At 50.0% G+C, this 24,620-nt stretch overlaps 2 long non-coding RNA genes across 3 annotated transcripts; both read right to left on the bottom strand.

Annotated features, from left to right (window-relative positions):
* Positions 1 to 1,238: 1,238 nt before the first annotated feature.
* On the bottom strand, positions 1,239 to 15,482 carry LOC107180049. Of its 2 annotated transcripts, none has more exons than XR_006213812.1 (3): positions 14,171 to 15,482; positions 11,428 to 11,681; positions 1,239 to 1,448 (listed from the first exon to the last, which is right to left on the bottom strand). It is a non-coding gene; the product is annotated as an uncharacterized LOC107180049 (long non-coding RNA). The 2 variants fall into 2 exon arrangements; XR_001510792.2 differs by lacking the exon at positions 1,239 to 1,448 and adding an exon at positions 1,607 to 1,662.
* Positions 15,483 to 19,620: 4,138 nt separating this feature from the next.
* On the bottom strand, positions 19,621 to 23,155 carry LOC122235778. The gene is made up of 3 exons (XR_006213811.1): positions 22,524 to 23,155; positions 20,638 to 20,718; positions 19,621 to 19,661 (listed from the first exon to the last, which is right to left on the bottom strand). It is a non-coding gene; the product is annotated as an uncharacterized LOC122235778 (long non-coding RNA).
* Between the last annotated feature and the right edge of the window lie 1,465 nt (positions 23,156 to 24,620).

Raw genomic sequence — 24,620 nt, 5'->3', positions numbered from 1 at the left:
AGGAAAGCAAAGCCGCGCCCCATCCGGTAAAGTCCTAGACCGCAGACAGCAAACTCCTTACTAGTCTCCTCTTGGCCATCCCCTCCCCCGAGCCCTCCTCCCACCCCAACCCGGCCCTGCTCTTGGCATTGTTCTTACACCTGCTGCGAGTGTCCAGATCCTTCTTCTTCTGAGGGCCCCGCTGCCCCTCTCTGGCTCTAGTCACTGACTCCTTGGCTCTGCGCGGCCGCTCCTGCCCCAGCACTGAGATGCCTCCACCTTCTCTCAGTAGAGGCCCCTCTCCCACGTTTCCCTGGTCCGCGGTGGCTGGCAGGTTCTCACACAGCTAAAAGTTCTTGTGCAATCCCTGCTATTCCCTTCTGACCTGAGGGGCTGGGACACCAGGGACCAGCCACTCTACAAGGTATGACATAGGTGCTTTTCCACGCCATGTACGATCTGGGTGGTATCAGTTTCATGCATGCATTATATCCCACCTCCAAGATCTCCTCTACTAACCAATGCCTATGGTTGAAAATGTTGGGCAATTTCCCTTTTTTTTTTTTAAAGGTGCTCTTTTTCTTTTTTTAATTTTTTTTTAAGTTTATTTATTTTTGAGACAGAGAGAGACAGAGCACACACGGGGCAGGGGCAGAGAGAGAGGGAGACACAGAATCGGAAGCAGGCTCCAGGCTCCGAGCCGTCAGCCCAGAGCCCGACGCGGGGCTCGAACTCACGGACCGCGAGATCGTGACCTGAGCCGAAGTCGGACGCTCAACCACCTGAGCCACCCAGGCCCCCCTCTTTTTCTTTTTTTAAGGGAGGGTTTTCCCCCCTCCAAGTGTTCCCTTGGAGTACATTCCTCCCGAATCTTGGAGCAGTTGAGTCTGAGAACTGTCTGCTCTGCAGAGAGCCTGGGAAAACGGTGTTTCCCTGAGTCCTGCCTTCCTGACCCATCTCCCCAGAGTCCCAGGAGAAGCAATGGGGAGGGGCCCAATCCGGGGGGCACACGGGTCACTATCACCGGATTTGCCACCTTGCTTTGCAGCACACCATGCCTGCCCCCCGCCTCTGGTACCCCGCGAGTACCCTAAGCAAGGGCTGGGTTGTGTTCTCTTCATTTCTCCATGCTCAGCACTTGGCTCGGCGCCTGGCACATTACGGTAGGAATACACAGAGCAAACACTGAGTGAGCCCTTGCATGTGCCAAGGACTTTACACGTATTAATAACCTAAGAGGTGAAAGCCTCTAGTGTGCCCATTATAGATGCTGAGACATTACAGATGCCCAGGAGGTTAATCAACATGTCCACGGTCATGCAGGTAAGAGAGACCCAACTCACCTTCAGGCTCACAGATTTCTGACATATTCATATTGCAGCAGACCTCTGGATTCAGCTCCAGGTCTGGGAGGCCCGGCTTGGGGGAAACGCTGTCTCCTCCTCTGCCTCTTCTGAGCCACAGGAGGCCTCAAAGGAGGTAAAATAATGACCATAAATAACCGTTATTACAGTAAGACTCATGTGTGCCTGCATATATTTCTGAAACTACTTTATTACCAAATATCCTCTTGGGGGCTGTGAAGAAGGCAGGGCAGGCATCTTCCCATTTTGAGAAAGAAACTGAGACCTTGAGAGAAGTGACTCATCCAAGGTCACAGCACGGTGAGGCCGGGAATGGCATCTGTGAGACGAAAGGCTTTCAGGACAGCAGGAAACGAGCTTGTCTTTACTGTGTTTGGAGAACAACCTTCCCTTCTGCCACTTCCCAGTGGTCCCGGGCATCTGTGGCTGGAGAGGTCTCTGCTCAGGGGCTGCCCGTGCACCAATCTGCTCTCGTCTTGGAGGCAAAAGCCGGCTTTGTAGCACTTTGCACGGTGCAGGGATGGCACAGGGCTCCTCGACCTCGGTAGCTGCACGCTCCAAAGCCAGCTTTATGATGGAGGGCCAGCCGTTATTTTCCACATAAAACACCTTTATGGACTTGGAAGCGCCAGGCTCCCAAGTTGGCTCGCTCAGCTGGACCTGTTTGAGTCAGCGATGTCCGCCAGTCACAGAGAAATGGGCCCCTCCATCCGGAAAGGGCCCTAAACCAAAGCCTGGAAGTCTAGGCTGAGCTGGGAGGGGACACCAACCAAGACAGATAGTCCCTGCCCTCTCAGGAGACGTGTGCACTTTGGATGTCTGTACAGTCATGCAGGTGCACACTTGATAAGCTGCCACCAGATATCTGAGCACACAGGAGACTCCTAGGGGATCACCTGCCCAGTGGCCCCTTTTCTAGAAACCACCCATGTGGTCACAGCAAGAGTCCCAGGGATTCCTGCTCCCACTCCAGCCAGGCAAATGGACCAGAAGACTGCCTGAGCTGAGCCAGTCAGAGTTCTTCCTTGAAAATTAGGAACCAAGAGATCCCAGTGAGGTCTGGCTTTCTCATAAATAAGAGGGACGTACACATCAGAAATTAGTGCTGGCCATTTTCTTCCATATAGGCAAAAATACAGAGGAAGCTAGTCTAGAGCAAAAGAAAAGAATAAGCCAGATCTGGGGGCATCTGGGTGGCTCAGTCAGTTAAGGATCCGGCTCTTGATCTCGAGGTTCATGAGATCAAGACCCACATCACGCTCTGTGCTGACAGCACGGGACCTGCTTGGGATTCTCTCTCTCCCTCTCCCCTGCTAGCATGTGCTCACACACTCTCTCTCAAAATAAATAAATAAATAAATAAATAAATAAATAAATAAATAGAAGAAGAAGAAGAAGAAGAAGAAGAAGAAGAAGGAGGAGGAGGAGGAGGAGGAGGAGGAGGAGGAGGAGGAGTCAGATCTGAAAAGAGAAGGCCCAGTGCATCTATGCCCTTGGGTTTCATGATACCCTCAGATTCTTCTACCCAAGTCCCGATTTTTGCTTAGAAGTGATTTCTGTTACTTGCAACCAACAAATAGTTACTGGGGTGTAATTCAGTTGTTCTCAGCCTGGGGTGGCTTTGTTCCCCAGGGGACATTTGGCAATATCTGGAAACATTTTTGGTTATCATAATTAGGGGTCCAGGAGTGCTACTGGCATGTAGTGGGTAGAGCTTGTGGGTGCTGTTACACATCCTGCAATGCTCAGGACAGCCCCCCACAACAAAGAATTATCCAGTCCACATGTCAGTAGGGCCGCAGTGAAGACACCCTGGTATAACTGAAGCCTCTATGTGTGTCTAAGGCGGGAACATCCTCATATAAAAGTAGAGTCTATGTGTCACTTCTCCAGTTAGCAAATTTTATTTTATGTTAAATGATAATATTCAGTGGTGAGAATTCTTTTACTTTAATAGTGGGAGGAAAGCCTATTAGTACCACCTCTCTGAAGAATCATTTAACACTAGAAGGGGCCTTAAAACGTCCACTCTTAGGTCCAATCATTGACTTTTAGGATGTATCCTTGGTAGAAAAATCTTCATTCCGAGATATATACAAAGATTTATGCAGAAGGATGCTCATTGCAGCTTCATTCGTAATGGTGAGGAGCTGAAACAACTTGAATATCCGACCACTGCATGTTGGTTACATAAATTATGATACATTCATATCACGGAATAATATATACAGCACTTAAAATTATGTTTGTGAAAGTTATTTAATAACGCAGAGAAATGCTCATTTGGTCAGCTGAAAAAACAGGATACAGAAATTTTGAAATATATATAAGCCCAGAAAAAAGGCAGCAGGGAAATTTATCAAAACGTTGACCGTGGCCATCTCGAGGGAGTAGGCTCACAGCTAGTTTCTGTTACCCAGTTTTTGAAACTATTCTCTAACTCTTCTATAATGAACGTGTATTACTTTCATAATCAGGGGAAAAATGAACACTCAAAAGGAATCCTAGAAGCAGAATTGAAGACAGTATAGATTTATTCATTCATCCAAAAATAAATACAGTAGTCCCCTGCCCCTCATCCACGGGTAGTATGTTCCAGGAACCCCAGGCGATGCCTGAAACCTCAGAGAGTACCGAGCCCTATCCATCCTGTTTTTTCCTATAGATACATGCCTTGATAAAGTAATTTATAAGTTAGGCACAGTGAGAGATTAATAATAACTGAGCAAAATCGAGCAATTATAATAATATACTGTAATAAGTTTTGTGAATGTGGTTTCTCTCTCTCAAAGTCTCTTACTGAACTGTACTCATCTTTCTTGTGATGATGTGACATGGTCTATGTGATGAGATGAAGTGAGGTGAATGACGTAGGCACTGTGACGTAGCGTTAGGCTGCTACTGACCTTCTGATGACAGGTCAGAAGGAGGATCATCTACTTCGACTGCAGTTGACCACAAGTAACCACAGAAAGTGAGACCACGGGGAAGGGGGGTACTGCTGTGTGGACATTAAGGGTCTACCAAGTACCAGACATCATGGACAAAAGACAAGGCCCCTGCCCTCATAGGGTTTCCAGTTGAGAAGGGGAAGCACTTTGGAATTTCCAACCACTTTCAAATTTACAATCCCAGAAATCGTTTGAAAAGCTGTTACTGTGAATAAATAGCTACCATTTGTTGAAGCTTATTGTTTAAGTACTAATGTAATTTAAAATTTGGATCACATGATCTCTGCACAACACCTCAAAGAAATATGGTGAAGTCTCGGTCAAGGTCGTATGGCTGTGGGCAGTGGCCAGGATCCAAACCAGACTACTCTGAGAACCAATTACCTATCTACTCTGGTCCCTGCCTCAGTGGCTGAGGATCTGTGAGCATGAGGAGTAGATAGCATAGGTTCATTCCAGAACCATGTGAGGTGACAAATGGGGGTCACCGGGGAAGACTTTAGGGTTCACAGAGCCAGATGGTAGAAAGGAGCACGCAGGGGGCAAAGTAGGTCACAGACTGGGCAACCAACTAGAGGGCCAATGGCTAGTTGTAGCTTCAGGGAAGGTGGTGGGCTCAGGGGCCAAGGGCATTGTCACCATTGTGCTCTGAGCTCCTTCCAGGAAGGGAGAACAAGAGAGGCAATTAAGGAAGGAAGAGAAGGAAAAGCAAAAAACATTTCAGGAACCAGGATTCGAAAGAGGACGTTGCTGCAGTCTGGAACAACTGCAGCTGTCGCTGCAAAGAACATTCCTTCCCCAGAAGTAAGTCACTAGAGAAGGTTCCAAAAAGGGAGAAGCAGGACAGAGGAGACTGTTCATGCTGCAGACCACAGCCCAGGGAACTTTGAGGACAGAAGGAAAGCGGGGACCTCATGGGTAGGGCAGGACTACTGAGTTTGCGTCCTGCTGGAGGAGACCAACAGACAGGCCCCTGCTTCCTTGGTGACCAAGAGCCCCAGGACAGGTGGGTGTGGAGGGGACAGGAAGCACCAGAAGGGATACTGAAGACTGTTACGAACTTGGGTTCGCTGGATTAACTTTGCCAACTGAAATGAGCGGCAAGCCCGGGTACCTGCAGTGGAACCTCCTGGGCAGCGTGTGCCCAGGAGGGAGGGAATGGTTTCTGCCCTTGAACCACTGGCTGACTCAAAGCCCAGGTCACTGCGGTCGGCAGTGACGTCCTGGCCCCTCAGTGGCAGAGGTGGGAGGTCATTGGTGGAGAAACACCAGGGCGGCCTGAAGCTGATGTCTACTCACAATCTGGCTGTTGGCTTTAGTCCAGACATCGTGATCTGAGGGGGCAGAGAAACTTCTGGGGGAGAGCACTGGGCTGGGAACGTAGAGGCCTGAGCTCCAGTCCCAGGACCAGACACCTGTCCTGTCCTCCACTGCGGCGTGAGAATGACAGGGCCTACTCCTCCCCTCCTGGAGAAGCCCACCCTCTCAGGGCCTCAGGGTCCCCTCCTGCACAGAGGAGGTGGTGACAGCGCCTACGTTCAGGGTTGTGGCCGGAGGTCAGACAGATGGCACACACAGGCGCCCGAGGAGCAGCCCTGTGCAGGGAAGCGCTCAGGGTGCAGCCGCTGCTGTTTGTCAGCTTATTTGAGATCATAGATGCAGAAGGGATTTGAGGAACACAAAGCACTTCAGGTTCAGGTCAAAGGTGTCGTTCCCGTTCTTTCTTCCCACCTACGTCCTCAAAACTCCCCTTCCACGCCAGGCAGCTGCTGGACTCAGCTACTAAATGTGTCCAGTCCCCCACCAGGGGTTCCCCTGAGGCTCCCCCAGCCTCCCCCACCCCCTTCCCCTGGCTGCCGCACTCCTGCCTGGCCGCGAAGCCCCACCCTGTGTCCCCGGCCCTTGCTGCCTTCCCTGACAACCCCCCCACACTGGGCTGGGGGGCCCCCTCTGGGCTTCACCCAAACGCGTGCTGAGCTGCGCCTCCTGCCGTGGTCTGTGTTTCTAGTTCTTATTTTGTTTTGTCCCTTTCTTAGGCTCTTGGCTTTGCCACCCCACCTCCTCCCCACAACTTGGAGCTCCCTGTGCAGACAGGCATCTACTTTGTCTTTGACCCCGACCTCTAGTGAAGTCTAGGCAGGCAACCGGGAAGCCCACACGGTGTGAATGGATGGGTCCACCAGATAATGTGTGTGAAATCACTTTTGACCATCTTCAGAAGGGTCACTATCGAGTGTTCATGCCGCAGGTATTCATTGATCACCTACCACTCTTTGCAGGGCCTCTACCAGGTGCCATGGGCGATGTGTGCCGCAGTCCCTGTCCCGGAGCTTTGGGGGGTAATAAGGGAGAAGCCCTAGTATGACTTCGTTTCCTACAAACTGCAAGAACATAAACATACTAACACAAGGAGAGGCTATAAGAGAGGCCCAGGCAAGGCGCTGTGGAAGTACAGTCAGGAACCCCTTGCCCTGGGGGCTTCGAGGAGGCTTCCAAAAGGAGGGGGCGGCTTGAGAGCTGCCTTGGCAAAGGCCTTGGCAGAGCCCCTGGCAGGACACGGCAGCCCCCTTTGTTGCCAGGGGGCGCCCTTGCCCCGAGGCCTCTGCAGCGCCCCCTCTGGCCAGCAGAGGCAGAGGGTAGAGAAGCCGCGTGGTGCAAGGCTTTGGAGCCCCGTGAACCACCTGGCTTGCTGTGTCACTGAATGTACTTACTTTATCCACGCCTCAGTTTCCTCATGTATAAAATGAGCTCAGTGGTAGTGATTGACGTGGTGGTGACATTTCAGTGAAATAACACATACAGAGAACAAGGAACATTAAAAAAAAAAAAAACCTCTCAGTAAATGTAAACTCCTTTCACCTCTGGGATCCACCGACCTGCATGCTTCTGGGACAGGGGTGGGCACTCTCAGCCTCGCGTCACTCAGACGGCCTGCCCCTGTGGTCTCCAGGGACGGCCTGGGTTCCCAGAAAAATGATGCGGGTTAGTGAACCCCAGACCTCCTAAATTTTACAGGTACGGTTAAGAATCTCTCTCATCAGGCTGGGTTAAGAATCGGTCTGTAATCAAGTTGCAGATATCTGAAATAAGAGAATGTCCCACTTTAGACTCTGAACCCGTGAACACAAAACGGCAGGAATAATTACCCCTGATGAGGAAACCAGGCCCAGAGGAGGGAGAAGATTTGGCCAAGGTCACATAGGGAGCCAGGGCGGAGCCCAGACCTACTCTACTTTTGCCTCTGCTGCACAGAGTTACCGCCTAATAGGCTGGATGTCAAGGGCTGAAGGCCCCTGCCATCAGAAGTCACAGCCAGAGCCACCCTATCTTATTCATGTATTGGTTAGGACTGGGGGCGACCCTTCTGGGAGATGATCAGAAATGCCTAAAACCCTCAGTGAACAGATCAGCTCTCAGCTCTGCAATCCACAAGCTCTGAGACCTTGAGCATGACCTTCTCCCTCTCCCGGTCTGCTCTCCCTCACTGTGGAATAAAGAAGTTGCCCTTGAGGTCTCCAAGACCCCTTCTCCCCGATTCTCAGGAGCTCCCAGGCATTCAGCAGAGGGAGTCAAGGCCAAATCTCAAGCCAGGACCTCCCTGTCTTTCCTAGGACACGGGCCCCACGATATCTGGCTGGTGGCACTGCTCTCTGCCCTGCCCTCTCCCCTCTGCCTCCTGCTTCCCAAACAGATCTGCCCCTCATCCATCTGCCCCTGGTTGTCAGCACAGCAGCTGGCTGGAGAGGAGGAAGAGGCTGTATTCATGGCAGCTTTGCCCCATATCCACCAAGTGTGTTGACCCAGAGCCTCTACCCCTCCCCTACCCACTCTGCCACTGTATCCTCTCCAGTGTCCCCTCTCCGGTGTCTCCCCCATGCCCCAACCGCAGGAGCCTAACAGATGCCAAGGTAAACAGCCAGAAGCTACTTACAGCTGGACCCTCTGCTGGGGGGGATGTGAGCCCTCTGACCTGGGCATCTCAGGGGGAGACAACTTGGGCTTCTATTCACTGGGTCTCCTACCGGTTCCATCTGTCCTGTCAATCCCTATGTGTGAGGTTGGGAGGGGTGGTCACAGACAACCTTGCCTGACACATTAAGGCTGCAGAAGCCTGGGAAGTTTCAATGGCTTGCTCAAGTTCACATGCAGAAGCAGGGAGAGGAAGCCACCCAGTGTGTGATAGAGGCTTGTCCAGGCCCTCAGGCCATCGTGTCATTCCAACCCCCAAAGCCACATTCAGTACGTGGGTGGCTAGATGTGCAGGAGAGGAGCTCTGTCTTCTAAGTCAGTTCACTGTGGAGGGTCAGGGAAAACTCAAACTGTAAAACTGGGAGGGGTGGGAGTAGCAAAGGAGGAAAAAATAAATCAAAAAACAGACTCCCTCAAGAAAGGAGGCTTTGATCCATGGATCCACTCCCTCAGCCCCGGGCACAGCACCCCTCCTCTGAATCTTTTGTTGTTGTTTTGTTTTTAAGTAATCTCTATGCCCAACGTGGGGCTTGAACTCACAACCCCACGATTAAGAGTAGCAAGCTCTGGGGCCCCTGGTGGCTCAGCCAGTTAAGCATCCGACTTTGGCTTAGGTCATAGTCTCGCGGTTTGTGAGTTCGAGCCCCACATCGGGCTCTGTGCTGACAGCTCAGAGCCTGGAGCCTGCTTCGAATTCTGTGTCTCCCTCTCTCTCTCTGCAACCTCCCTGTCTTGCAGTCAGTCTGTCTGTCTCTGTCTCTCTCTCTCAAAACATTTTATGAAAAAAAAAAAAAAAGAGTAGCAAGCTCTACCGACTGAACCAGCCAGGAACCGCTGAATCTTTCGTTAAAAGAACAGGACGTAGATGGGGATGGGTGTCCAGCTACATGCTTAATCTGTACCAGAGACCGCCCTCCGCAAAGAGCTGAGACAGATCCAATCTCCTTCCCTGGAGCTCTGGCTCTCCAGGGGAGCTGGAAGCAGAAAAAGACTCAGAAAACTATAAAAAGTAGATGAGTAAAGAGGAGAGTCAGAAGTAGAAGAGTGGACGAGGAACGCGGGCCAAGGAGAGCCCCGGTTCCAGGCCACACTTGGTTCCCTGGTGTCTTTCCTCCCCACTAGCCTCAGGGACAAGTTGACCAGTGTCCTCAGCTCTGGATCATTGCTGCAAGGCCCCTGCCTCTGTGCACCTGACTCAACCGAAGACCCTTGCTGTGACTTCTCTCCATCTCCGCTCCCAGTAACTTACATCCCTCGCTGACCACACACCTTCTTTCTTGGGCCCTGAGCCTTTGCCACTGCTGCTCTGTCTGGACTGTCCTTGGGTCGCATTTCTGTCACTCACATCCAAAACAGCCTAACAGAAGAGAATGCTCATCTAGGAGGGCAGAATAGATAGTCGTTAAGTAGGTGGACTCTGGAGGCAAACTGCCCAGATTTGAATCTCTGTCCCCATTTGCTAGCTGCGTGACACCCGGCAAGTCATTTCTCTGTGCCCCAGCTTATTCATTTGTCAAATCGGGTCATGACCGGGCCTATTTTACAGGGTTGTTGTTGATGAACTAATATGAGCAAATATCTGATTAGAAGAGCACACTATGCAAGCACAGGCCATTATCACTGCCATGACCACTTCCCCGCTAGACCAGCTGGCCAGGGCTCCTTTCCAAAGGGTGGTAGGCACACTCATTCAGCCCACTGGCCACGCCTGCTTCCACAACCCGGTAGCATTCCCTTGTGCACGGTTCTCCAGGCCACATATGAGAGTGGGGGCATGGAGCCTCGATGGGGAGGGGGGAGTTCAGTGGGAGAGGGGTGTGGAGGGAGCAAGCGGAGAGAGTCAGGGAATGAGGGGGTAAGCACATGGCACTCCTTGGATGCCCTCGTCCTCGGTGCAGTACCAGGAAAGGGGTGCCCGCCAGCTCTGCAGAGGCCAGGGCTGAGCTCGGGGGCCCAGAGCTGCTGGCAGGAGGCCTCCCCGCTCTGACTGCAGCCTTCCTGTCCTCACAGCACCCGCTTCCTCCTAAAAAGCCTTAGGTCAAATACACCTTACCGCCAAGACTAATCTCTTTCCAAAGCTCCCATTTGGCCCTGGAAGGAATTCACAAATTTTCCTGGCCTTATTGTGCAAATAGAGCCTTTATCCCCCATCCTTTACCTTAGAAAGCTTTCTTGACCTGAACAAAAACATTTTCATCTGCCCTGTTGAGGAAGGTAGGGAGACGCTCCGGGGGATGGGGGACAGGGACAAACGTTCTGCTACAGCACGAAGGAGTAGCGCTTAAGGCATGAGGAACATGCTGCTCTTCACAGCGAACTGACACAAACCAGCCCTCTCTCCTGTCTGGGAGTCAGTAAATATTTGCTGAATGAATGACTGTTAACAGCATGTGATTCGGTCTCTCCTACTCTGGTTAAGTTATAAAGTCCATGCAGCCAAATCAGCATGAAACCCACTTTACGTGCTTGGGCCCCCAGGCCAAGGTGAAAACACTGTTTGAAAAGTGGATTGTCCATTCGGGACCATTCGCCCTCTGTATATTTGGTGGGGGGTGCACTTGGTTTGGTGCTAGGACCGGAGGGTTGGGCCCCTCTCCTCCCTCTGCAGTTCTCTGGTTCCCAGACAAACCGGGGTTAGGCTGCCTGTCCTTTGTGAAACGGCACTGGGACCCACAGGCAGCAGCCCCAGTGAATGATTGCCAGGTGGAAACTCATGGCTTTCTTGCTGAGCCCAAAAATGTGCAGAGAAGAAGGGGCGATGCCTGCAGGACAGATCCTGGCCTCTTCTGGGCCCTGCTTTACTCACTGCAGGTATTTTAAGTCTCTCCCCTAATGCTGTGATTGGCATGTCTGTCCTTGGTTTTGAATTCTGCAGGGGAGTCACACACAGACGTTGGTTACTACCTGCCCACCAAGCATGCGGAGAGATTCTTGGGACGATCATTTCTGAGTAAATTGCCTAAGTGCAGCAGGGTCCACCACGGGAGCTGGGGGAGCATAGAGCAGCGACACGAGGTGGGAATAAGGGACTTGTGCATTAATCACAAAGCAATCAGTGGATGACAAGGGGCCCTGGAGCCACAGGGTTGGTCCAGCTGGACTCAGCGGAGGGAAAGGTCACACTTGCCGGGAAACTCCCATCCATCACCAAGACACCCACTTACCTGACTTCATGTGCCCAGGCCTCCTATATTCCAGCTTGGCAGAAATGCTGCACTGGCCTCACTCATCGTCCTTGACCCATAGCATCAAGGGCCATCCCAGCGTCCACAAGCCCTGCCACACCTGGCCCGGGCCATGCAATCTTCCAGGCCAACGCACAGGAGGAGCTCTGACTGGTTAACCTTCAGGAAGCCAGGGACCGGGTTTGGCCTTCCTCAGCTCCTGAGGCCTGCGTACTTCTCCCAGTTATCAGGGTCTGAGGAGAGAGGGAGTAAGTGCTCACTGCTCTCCCACCAACCTACTTGTCTGACCCTCCCTGGCTTCTTCCTTCTCTGGTCAAATCTCCCCCCACCCTCCCTGCCTCAATCCCCACTGAGCAGAGAGGCCCCTGCCCGAGGGAGCTCCCGGCTCACCTGCCCCTGCTCCTCTTTGGCTGCGCCCTAACCCTTGGATCGACTTGTCTCTGACATTATTTTCATTACAAGTGTGCTATGCCTTCCAGGTCATTTCCGTTTTAACGGGAGCAATGCCTTGGCCCATGTGTAACACAGGATTTTAGCAGTGGTGATGGGATTGGGGGAGGGAAAAGAGTCTTTTCTTTTTTTTTAACATTTATTTATTTTTGACAGAGAGACAGAGCATGAGTGGGGGAGGGGCAGAGAGAGAGGGAGACACAGAATCCCAAGCAGGCTCCAGGCCCCTGTCAGCACAGAGCCTGATGCAGGGCCTGAACCCATGAACCGTGAGATCATGACCTGAGCCGAAGTCAGACGCTTAACCGGCTGAGCCACCAAGGCGCACCGGGAGGGAAAAGAGTTTTCACCAGAAGGACCGTTCCATGGCTCAAATCCACAGCTCCGAATTCAGACCCTAGATTTAAATCCTGGCACAACTTCCTGGCTGTACAACCTTGGGCAAGACATTTAACCTGTCTTAGCTCATCATCAAGAACAAGAATAAACACACCCACCTTACAGATGTCAGGAGAAAATTTAAAACATATATATTTTAAGATCCTGGTTACAAGGTTGAAACGACCCTCCTTAGCGTGGTAAGGCTGGTGCCTCTGACACTGGAAAGAGGGTGAGGGGAAGGATATCAAACTGTCCTCAGCAGCTGAACCCCAGTAGGACAGGTGACTTTATTTTTTTTTTTAATTTTTTTTTTAACGTTTATTTATTTTTGAGACAGAGAGAGAGCATGAACGGGGGAGGGGCAGAGAGAGAGGGAGACACAGAATCGGAAGCAGGCTTCAGGCTCTGAGCCATCAGCCCAGAGCCCGACGCGGGGCTCGAACTCACGGACCGTGAGATCGTGACCTGAGCTGAAGTCGGACGCTTAACCGACTGAGCCACCCAGGCGCCCCAGGACAGGTGATTTTAAAGGCACCTGGCTCCAAATACCCACAGCACCAGGCACTGTGCTCCCCTGGAGTTCCTCCGTTACAGCCAGACCTCTGGGTAAGCATTGTTTCCCTCCTCCCCAGATCCTCTCATGACATGTGCAAGTCCCGGGGACATCAAGGTCCCTAATACTGCAATGTGAAAAGTTTAATGAGAAGATTTTGTTTGTTGATTTGTTTGTGAAAACACAGGGCACCCTGGGGCTCCAAAAGCAGGAGGAAGCACGGATTGTCCCAGTGGCGGAAGGCAAGGTGTATGCTTACCCATGACCTCGTTCCACTCCTACAACATCTCTCAGCGGTAGTTGCTGAGGACGGACAATTGCGCTAAAGGTCAAATCAAGACCCTTGTGCAAATATAAAAGTAACACATGTCAATGATTTCATTTCACTCAACAATTAATGAGGGAACTAGTAAGAGGTCACAGGTGCTCGAAGAATCCAGAGCAGATACATACATAAGCCATCAGGAAACTGCACCTAAGGCACCAAAGACGCAAACTTATCGATATCTGCAGGGCAATAATCGGTTGCATTTCCTCTGGACACAATTTGTATTTCTTCGGGCAAAATCATTTGCATTCTTATCGGTTTTCTACAGTTTTGCTCAAAGACAAAGGAAGACAAAGATAATCCAGAGGGAACCAGACAGGACAGCCAACAACAATCTTTTCTGCCCGTTTCAAAGGCTCTCACAACTTTTCCTAACATGACAATCACCCTCCTTTCATGACGGAGCAGAAAAAACAGAGATGGGCATAGAGAGTGGGAAGGGGGACCCTGTCCAGGGCCAGTCGCATCTGAGGGCGGAGAAAGTCCGTGACAACGATGTCACCTCTGGGATGACTTTCGAAAACCAAGAATGAGGTCATTTTCCCCACAAAGCTCTAGGATGCCCTTCAAAGGGCAGTCCTTCATTGCAGAGCACATCCTTCATACATTCACGGCATTCGTATGTCCTCTCCTTTCTGAAACCATGGTGGTCACAGACAGTAGTTACTAGTTGTTGCTTTTTAAATGTACTCGTTTGATGAAATAAAGGCCGGGAACCCTAGGTTGAGTCTCCATCTCATAAATACAGAGTCAGCTTTTGCTGTTCTTGGGTTTTGTTATTGTTTATCTTATTCATCTGTGATAGCCTAAAATCTAGGAGCCCCGATCCCATTCACAATTCTGAAATTTTGCGTTACAGGTAAAGTGGCTGAGGGCCGTGCTGAGCACCGCTTCCCAAGTGCCCCAGCCGATCAGAGTTCCCCTGGTCCTGGTGGAGGATGAGCACCTAACCTGGACGAGGCCTCCAGATGTGAGGCTGAAGAGAGACGGGAGAAGAAAATAAGACTTACGGACTGAGTCCTGGGGATGCCAGAGGGAGGCTGAGACAGGAGAGCCAGGACCTTCTCTGGGGCGAGTCTCCAGATTATTCCATGCATTGTGCTCCATGGCTTGTGGAAAGCCTTCACCTACACGGTCCTCCCCGTCTGTGGCACAGAAGATTCTGAGGTTCATTAAAACCTGGTCTATGCTGGCACATGGACCAGAAGGGCAAGGAACAGGGCTGGGGACCACCTCCCTTCCCGAGAGCCTGCCCCAATGCCGGATGTAGGGATGTAAGCAAAGCCCAGAAGGAGAAGGGTTACGGACTTGAGAAGCCGAAGACGGATTAGATCTGAAGAATGGGAACAGAGATTTCCCAGCAATGTTAGATAGTAACATTTGCAGCCTGGCTTTTCAACTCCTCCACATCAGGAGTTTGGTTGCCAGAGCCCTGCTTCCTCCCCCACATTTGACTATCCCACTGCTGCAAGTCAGAAACCAGCAAAGGCACTGCTTTTAAAGGCACAGGCTGCCCAACCAGAGAGCAAGACCCCTTCCCAGAGAGCATGGAGGGCACAGGCACTGGCACTGGGAGCTCCGTTACAAACCAGATGGACGTCCCATCATGGCCCTAAAGGGGAAGGTGGGTGGAGTCCGATGGAGGACCTACGGGCCCCAGCATTCTAAGTATTAAGTACTACTATCCTGAGTACCTGCTTTCTGCTGGATTAACGCCAAGAAAATGAGCCGAGGGAAGGAGACAGCTCCTGATGGTTTTTAAAGAAAAGTGCATTTAAGCTTAAAGTCAGTGTAGCAGAACAGCTGGGCTGGAAAATTGGCTGTTTAGCTCTGCAGTTGGTGTCAGGGACCCACTGGCTGAGAGACAGTAAGAGCAGCTTGCATGTGTAAAACTGCAGGTAATGAGAACCGAGACAAAGGGCCTCTAGGGAGCGGGGACTCCAGGGACAGCTCTTCCCCATTCCTATACATCAGGGGGAAGGACAGGGCCTGAGCCGGTCGCACTCCAGGCACTGGCCAAGCTCTAGAGTTTCCATGTTCCCAGCTCTGCCTTCGAGGAATCACAACCCCAGGATCCCAGAATCTCAGATCCAGAAAGGACCAAAGATCGCACAGGAATCCTTGCTTCAGCTTCTGGGGGTCCCACTGCCCCTACGAATGCCCACTCGTCCTCTGCCCAGCCTGCCCTGCGGCTGTCTGCAGCTGGGATGGGGAGGAAATTCTTTTTTGTGTATACTGAAACCTGTATCTCTTCTGTCACCAGCACGGTGGACATACACTGTGGCACCTTTGATGGGAATGGCCTCTCAAAGACGACCTGACTCACAAGTCAAGACGATCCAAATTCACTTGCAGGAATTTTTTTTTCTTGGCCTACCTAATGTTTTTTTTTCTTTTTTTAAGGTGTATGTATTTATTTATTTAATTAATTTTTTTTTTTTAACGTTTATTTTTGAGACAGAGAGAGGCAGAGCATGAACGGGGGAGGGTCAGAGAGAGGGAGACACAGAATCTGAAACAGGCTCCAGGCTCTGAGCTGTCAACACAGAGCCCGACGCGGGGCTCGAACTCACGGACCGTGAGATGGTGACCTGAGCCGAAGTCGGACACTTAACCGACGGAGCCACCCAGGCGCCCCTGTATTTATTTATTTATTGAGAGAGAGCGAGAGATTCCCAAGCAGGCTCCACAGCAGCACAGAGCAGGACGCAGGGCTCAGTCTCACCACTGTGAGATCATGACCTGAGCTGAAATCAACAGTCAGATGCTCAACCGACTCAGCCATCCATCGGCCAAACGAATGTTAGAACTGCTTTTACATCCCATATCTACAATAGAGAGCTTTCCTTTAAAAATCTGGCCTGGTGGATTCTCTGGAAATATTAGAAAGGCTGGCAACAATGAGCCCGCGCTACCACATGAGAACACCCTTTGTGTAGGCCCGGCTGTCCAGACGGCTCCAGCCCCAGCACTCCCTTCTGTCCCCTGACCCGGCTGCCGTCCTGGTCTGCGACAACCGACTGGTCTCTAAAGGTATGAGTTTGAGAGGCCAGACTCTGTCCACGCTCCGGGTTTTAGCAGCGATTAGAAAGGAAGATCGCCTTGGTCTAGCGCTCATTCCCTTCCTTTATAATATAGCCTCTTCCCTTACAGAGTTCTGCTCACCCCCAGGGATCTCCTTCCTCTTGTTCTGTTATCTTCATCTAGTGACCTTCATTAACATAAAAATAACCAGAGGAGCAAAGCAATTTGTTTAACCCTCCTTTTTCCTGTGACCATGCATATAAGTCAGTGGTTCTAACAGGTGGCAGGACCACCTACCTGTACTGTACCTTCTGGGGTTTCTAGAAGGTATAATTAGTACCTTAACGACAGGGCTTGGGGGCCAGAGATGTTAAATATCCTGCTATGCAAGGGACAATCCATAAAACAAAACAGAACAGAACAAAACTTGGCCTTGTGGAATGCTTCCAATGCTGACTGAAACGGAACCCTGGTGAAGTCTTCCCTGTCCTTCATTTAGCTTCTCTGTGCTTCTGTGCGGGGGTAGTCCACTCCACTCGCCCAACACCACACTTCTCTCACAGGGCTGTTGTGGAGATCACATGACATAAAACCAAACGGATAGATGACCCAATACGAAGCACACGGCAAACGTCAGCCATGACAACCCATCTGGACAAGGGGATGGTCAGGGGCGCCTGGGTGGCTCAGTCGAGTAAGCGTCCGACTTGATTTCAGCTCAAGTCATGATCCCTGGGTCACGGGACTGAGCCCCATGTCGGGGCTCCACACAGTGTGGAGCCTGCTTAAGATTCTCTCTCCCTCTGCCCTTCTCCCCTGCTCTCTCTCCCTCTCTCTCAAATTAGAGAAAGAAAAAAAAAAAAAAAAAGAGTAAGCAGTGGGTACCCTGGATATCACTGCTCCCCTGAAATCCATGACATTTTGAGGAAGGCTCTAGTGGCTGGTAGCCTCAACTTTTCCTAGCTGTTCCCCTCCTCAGATGGAGAAAGGGCTTTTTCCCCCCCAGAACACAGCCTCTTGTGATGAGTACCCATCCATCACTAGACTCTCACCTCAAAGGGATTTAGGGAAATGGCTTCTGAGGCTCAACAGTAAAGGCAGAGGCTCAGAACTGGATCCCAGCCCCCACTGCTGGAAGGAAGGCTGGCCATGACTAGGGGAAACAGGAGGGAGGCTGCTCATCAAAGAGAAAAACAGCAGTTCAGTTCATTGGAACAAACCAGGAAGAAAGAAACAGCAACAACTTATTACTGAGAGAATAATTTGTAACTAGGTTACAGATAGTCTGAAGAGACAGACAATGGATGGTAGAAATGGACAAAATAAAAAAACGTTAATAGAACTCTCTTGATGGCTGATGTAGAGTAAGAGCACCAATTACCCTAAACTTCTTACTTCAGATTTCCCTTCTGCATTTTGAGGAATCTTGCAAATGATTCCTTCAGGCACCAAGAGCAAGAATATTTAAATAAAGACTTGAACCTAAGGGGTTATCCTCAGGCAGATTCAATTAAGGGCAAAGGAACATTCCTCTTAGATTTACAAGTTACTGGTGCCCTCTGGTGGACAGTGCAGGTTATGTCTGTTGGTTAGAAGCCGGAGATTTGAGGCTCCTATTTGAGGAAGCCGCCTCCCCAGCTCTGATGCAAGCAAGTGGAAGGAAGTCTCAGGTGCTAAGCACCTCACGTGCATTAGCTCATTTGTCCATCAGCTCTGATTTCCAGATCAGTGAGCTGAGGCTTAGAGACATTAAGTGAACTGCCGAAGGTCACCCAGCAAGTAGCTAACTGGCAATTCTGATTCAGTGCCAAGGATTCCAGAAATCCCGATGGTTACAAGTGTTTCAAACACACACACACACGCACACAGATGAAAGTGGATGCAATTTTTGCCAAAATGCATCCCATATTTAGGTAGCAGCTTTACCCAGTTTTGAGCAGTATAAAGCTGGAGTTTCTGAGTTAAAATTTCCCAATTTAGGGCCCGGGAAGTCTCACATTTCTTTAACTTGATTCGAATGCATGGTTTATTTCCCACCAGTGACTCTTTTAAAGGTTAACGATGAAGGGAAGAGTCCCAGAGTGCGAGGAGGCAAGATGGGGTTACCCAGACCAAATGCGTTCGTTAGTTATAGTTTAAACTGTAGTCAAAACCTCCTGGGTTTGCACGTAAGATTTTACATGCGTGTATATCCTTTCTCTCAAGAGGCGATCCAGAGCACCCACCCCTTGACCCCAAGCAAGTTACGAACTACGACTCTATGAACTGTTTCATGGTAAACATCCCCCTGCCTGCATCCATATACTCTTTTGCTTTCCTCTGTTTCTTTAAGCCTTAAAGGATACCTGGGTGGCTCAGTGGGTTAAGTGTCTGACTTCGGCTCATGATCTCATGGTTCGTGAGTTCAAGCCCCTCATCAGGCTCTATGCTGACAGCTCAGAGCCTGGAGCCTGCTTCAGATTCTGTGTCTCCCTCTCTCTCTGCCCCTCCCCTGCTCGCACTATCTCAAAAACAAATAGATCATTGATAGACACCTGGCTTTCCCCCAAGGAACCTTGGCAGTCATTTCTCCAAACCTCATGCACCTTCAGTAGAGGAGATGGGCCTCCCCCGACCGCACCCAGACTACTATCCCTCCACACAGAAATCTCTGCTCTTTTGAGACTTAGACCTCCTTTATAGTGCCATCTGCTTACCTTCCAGATATTTTGCTCACTCATTATTGATTTTGGGTTCCCACAATCCTGCCAACATTCTGGGTGATATCAGCACCACAGGAATGACCCATCCAACACCCCCAGCCTCATAGGACCCTCCCTCATTGACCAACTCAACATCAAAAAACTCCTCTTCCGCGATGCTTGAACTGCTCACTCCATGCCACGCCTGGGACCTACCCTCACCTGGGATTGCCCACCTTTGGGCCAGTCCGCTCAGACTAAGTCAGTAGCACACCCCCCAAGTCTTGTTTCTCTGCCCACTGCAGGACAGCCGCAGCTCTGCTCCCTGTTCTCGTCGATCGTGGAGCCAGACTACAGGGCAGCCTTCATTCTGGGGTGCACTAGCCTCATGCTGAGGGAAGAAGCCCTGACTGACCCTCGCAATGTCCCCCGAACCTCTGCTCAGAAGCAGTACACTTCATTCCCGCTGACATTTCATGGACAGGCCTGGTGCCACCAGGGCACGGAGCACTACCCACCCTCTCTGGAGCGTGGTGGAGAGAAGTGGCAGATGATTTGATGACACCATCTATCACAATCTTGGAAGTCTTGATTAGAACATCGGTCTAGGGGTGGCTCGGTCGGTTAAGTGTCCGACTTCAGCTCAGGTCATGATCTCGCGGTTCGTGAGTTTGAGCCCCGCATTAGGCTCTGTGCTGACAGCTCGGAGTCTGGAGCCTGCTTCCGATTTTATGCCTTCTTTTCTCTCTGCTTCTCCCCTGCTCACGCTCTGCCTGCCTCTTTCTCAAAAATAAACCTTAAAAAATAAAAAAGAACATCAGTCTATCTCGGAACACAGCGGCCTATCGTTCCTGCTCTCAGTCCACTCCTACCATACCATCTATCAACTTCGTTCAGCCTGTCCATTTCCTATCAGCCCCTCCCAGAAATAATGACGATAGATACCATTTATTGAACACTTCATAGGTGCTGACTTAACATCTATTATCCCATGACGAAGCTGAGACTTAGAGAAGTCAAATAACAACTTGTCTTCACTTTCTCCTTCCTATCTTCGAGTGTAGAAACATCAACTGTTAGGGGAACGGGAGAACCAGGGAGAACCGAGAGACCAGGCTGGGGATGTGAATGCGTCGTAATAGCAATCTGCAAGTTGTTTGATTTTTCTCCTGAAGTGCTCAGCGGCTGGGCTTACTGGCTCTCAGCCAGAGGTAATTCTCTCCTGAAGTGACACGTGGCAGTGCCTGCGGACAGTTTTTCTTGGGGAAGGGGCACTACTGGCATCTAGTGAATAGAGGCCAGGGATGCTACAATGCCCAGGACACCGGTCCCCACAACAGAAAATCTCCCAGTTCCAAAAGTCCATCGTGCTAAGGCTGAGGAGCCCTGGTCCGGAGACCTGCTAGTGTCAGGCAATCACCTAGCAAGTTTCTCTAGTCTGTTCTCTCCTCTTCCCCAGACTTCCTGCTTCGGACTTCCTCCATTCTCTTCAAACCCTTCCACCAACTGCCTCCCCCGCGGGACTGCACTCTCCTTCCCTGCTTTCAACCACACTAAACTTTCCAGTCTGCCAGATACCATGAGCTCCAAGGCCCTTGCCTGTTTGCTCTCACCTCGATGCTCCCCCATCTCCCAACCCCCGTCCTTCCCTGAGCTCTCGGCTTCTCGACTCTTCAAGGAGGCTGTTCCTGAACTCTCGACTAGATCAGGCCCCTCTTCTGTATTTCCCACAGCAGCACGTGTGCCCCCAACAGAACACGCGCGACACTAACCCTACGTGTTGCCTAGCCCGTTTCCCGAAGCCACGAGAGCAAGGACCACGTTCCTCAGTTTCAGCACAGCGTCCCCGGGACCTACAAAGCACAAGATAAGTGACAGGTGCTTAGTATTTACAGCCCAGGTGTCTCCATTTCCCTTTGGATCTCTCATATGCACAAAGTCAACACGTCCAAAACTCATCACTTTTTCCTACCTCACCACCACCACAAACCTACCCTTTTACCATATTCTTGATCTCCGTGAGTGGCACCACCATCCACCAACTGCCCAAGCCATCCCTGACTCCTCCCTTTTTCCCTCACAGCCCCAGGCATTCATTCAGGAAGTGCGTCCCTTCGTCCCTTCCGCCTGGGTTTCCATCAACTCCCCATACTTCTTCTTTTGGGCTTTTGTCTCAGACACAATAGTTTTAACCACTGACTCAATTCTGTCAGTTAGGTTCATTCCCTCAGACAGGTTACTTACTTCCTCTAAGCCTTAAATACCCGATGGGACTAGTAAATGCCCAGTCAGCACCCACTAAACGCTCAGTAAGTGCTATCTACTGTTCTTCTTGCCAGGTCCACTGCCATCACTCTAGGAACATTGTTTCCAGCCCAGGTTGCTGCCAGGACCTGTTATCCCTGCTTCTGCCAGGCACTTCAGTCTATTCTCAACAATGTACCCAAAGCTCCCCAAAATGCAAATGAGATGTCACACTCCCGCTTAAAATCCTTAAATGGCTCTCCACTGCCTTCAGGATAAGGTTCAACCTTCCTGGCTTGGCATAGCCCACCCGCATCACACCCCAGGGCCGTCTCTCGGCACTTCTCCCATCACACCCTTGGCTCCGGTCACGTGGAACCACCAAAGCCACTTCCTCCACTGCCGCTGCCTGGCCCGTGTGCAAACTGCCCCCATCCCTACCTCCAGCGCAGACCGCAGGCAACTGAGGGAGCTTCCTGATTCACTGTGCTATTCCCAGTGCCAAGCAGGATCTGGCTCAGATTAACATCAAATAAGTATTTATTGACCGAATTGAACTCCCATGCTTTATTTTGAAGAGGAAACAAAGCAAAAAGAAAGTATTAACCACATGAGTTCAGGGTTGGGAAGGTATGTAGTGAGATTATCCCTGCATCCCCAAACCCATAATGACCTGCAATCTTTCTAATAGCACTGATTTTTGTGATACCTTTAGAGGGTGGATTTGTGCAAAGTCTAGCAAACGGGGGTGCCTGCGTGGCTCAGTCAGTTATGCATCTGCCTCGATCTCAGCTCAGGTCGTGATCTCACGGCTCTCGAGTTGGAGGCCCCCATCAGGTTCTACACTGATGACACAAGAACCTGCTTTGGATGCGGTGTCTCCTTCTCTCTGCCCCTCCCCCACTTGTGCTCTCTTTCTCCAAAAAATAAACTTAAAAAAAAAATTCTAGCCATCAAGCACCAACTAGGCATTTGTCTGCGAATGCCAATTTGAATCAGTGACTAGTTTCAGCTCGCCTTACTCTAGCCCCAGACTACATTCAACAGTGATTCAGCTTGCAGCACCAGGTTAAGTAGGATGCAAAAATCCAGGAAACAAAACATGTTATGCAGTTGGAATCCATACAAAGTACCTTAAAGGGGTCACAAAACGTGGAAAGGGTTGTGGACACGGAAACTGGCTTCATCCTTGGTTCTAATGCTCCTTCTCCTTTTTTTTTCATTTTTAAATACTATCCCCAGTATTTCCAGTATCACCCCACACTCCCAGGAGCTCCTCATACAGGTACATATTACATAACTCTAGATAAGACAGCCTACGAAGTGTGTCCCCAACAGCTGTGCAGCATACACCAATCCGTGTCTGTTTTGCAGTGGCCCTGAGCTCAGGACAACTGACCTGAGTTTCACTCACCTTAACGGTCCCAGCTGGGAGGACATGACCTTCTGAGAACGTGGGCTAGCAAGCTCTCTGGTGGACAGGTTGTCTTGATATCCCTCAAAAGAACAGAACAGGAGGGCCACAGACCAGTGGTTTCAATGAAGCTACTGAAAATGAACGTAAAATGTGCTTTTTTTATAAGAATTTCCTAAGTTTCGTTAGCTTTTCAAGGAGGGCTAGAATCCCCCCAACCTAAAAACCTCAGCAAACGTTAGGCATGGAAGTGATAAATTAATGTGTACTCTGTGGCAAACCCTCACTACCTCTTGAACTAGCCCCAATCTGAAACACAAAATAGAAGCCTGCACCTAGCATGTCTCCGTCAACTCAGGAGAGGCAAATCTGTCACCTCACCATTTGAAATCTCTCCAGTAGCAACGACGGACAAGGCAATACAGTCGTGGGCTCAGAAGAGTTAGGTACAGACTGGTGCCTAGAAGGAAGGCTTGTCTCAAATCACCCTAGACATGCAGGTATGATACATTCTCTAATTCTCAAGGGCTATAGTTGGGGAAATTCCACTTGACCTAACTAGCTCAATGTTCAAAGCGACTCTGCAAAATCTTTTCAGTTTCAGAAAAGAAACTGAAGGACTGGGGCGCCTGGGTGGCTCAGTCGGTTGGACGTCCGACTTCGGCTCAGGTCATGATCTCGCGGTCTGTGAGTTCGAGCCCCGCGTCGGGTTCTGTGCGGACAGCTCAGAGCCTGGAGCCTGTTTCGGATTCTGTGTCTCCCTCTCTCTCTGACCTTCCCCCGTTCATGCTCTGTCTCTCTCTGTCTCAAAAATGAATAAATGTTAAAAAAAAAATTTTTTTTTAAAAAGAAACTGAAGGACTGGGAACCTAAAAATGAAATACAATACTCTAATAGGTGAATGGTGGAAACTATCAAAGTCACTACTGATTAAGTACAGCAACTTCTATGGCAAATTCTATTCTCTCCGTCCCCAAATCAGACAGAAGACTGCATATAAAAACAAAAAGTGAGATTCTGTTATATACAAATTTCCCCAATAATGACACAACGGCAAAACGAAAAATATTTAATACACAAAAAGGCACAACAGAATCAACAGGGATTAAAAGCATTACATAGTGCAAAAACCAAAAAGATACAGAGCTATTTTATTGGCGCTTAAAAGGACTAGATGAGAACACATGAAGCTGTCTCCTTTCCCCACTTACTAAGCTGGCCACATTCAGTTACTTGAAGTTGCTTTTTTCCTTCCACGCGATGCAAGCACATTGGCTACACTCCTGTCGGTTATGCTACCTGATGAGATACGTTATTTGGAAAACTGCATGTTTTCGGCGTATTGGCAGTGCATTTTAGGCCACCTACTCAAGTGCACGTAGAAAATTTTCGTGGATCAAGACCATAGCGTGGCAGTTGTATCTACTATCCAAATTTACACACACTTCTCTCAGAACCTAGAGATGGCCTCTTTTCTAGTCAAGAGCTTCACAGCAAGGAAAGAATAGATGGGCTAGAGGCATGGGTATAAGGAAGCAACATAGGCTCTGCTAGGCAGGCATAGAGAGGAGCTTGTGCTCGGCTTCCAGAACATGAGGTATTCTGAATACATACCCCAGAGCTTGGTTAACAATTCTTAACATCTTATTTAAAGCAATTTACAGGTTAGGTTGCTCCCGCATCCTTTATCTCCATAACAAACTATGAGGTAGAAAAAGGGTAGTACAAGTATTCATTTTACAGATGAGAAAAACTGAGGATTAAGAAGGTCAAGACCAGGACCACAGAGGGTGGAATGATCTTACTCCTTATCTCTACCCAAAAGGCACATAATAGTGCCTACAGACTAAGGACAGAGTCCTGTTCAAAGGCTGCTTACAACTTCTACCTTGCCAAGTGCTGAGGAGGCCAGAAACATTTCATTCCCCTTTTAAAACATTTTCTATTATTTTTAAAAGGAGGAAAGAAAAAAACCCAAAAGGAGACATTTTGATTATTTTAAAAGGAGTGAAAAAGCAAGGCAAACTGAAGGGGAAAAAAGTCCTGTAGGAAAGGGGAAGGCTGGCCTCAATCTCTTAGTGCGGAGACAACAGTGGC

This window comes from Panthera tigris, chromosome F3, assembly GCF_018350195.1.
Source record: "Panthera tigris isolate Pti1 chromosome F3, P.tigris_Pti1_mat1.1, whole genome shotgun sequence".
In the NCBI taxonomy this organism is placed as follows: Eukaryota; Metazoa; Chordata; class Mammalia; order Carnivora; family Felidae; genus Panthera; species Panthera tigris.
The sequence above is the reverse complement of the archived record's forward strand: the minus strand, read 5'-3'. Positions and strand labels throughout refer to the sequence as shown.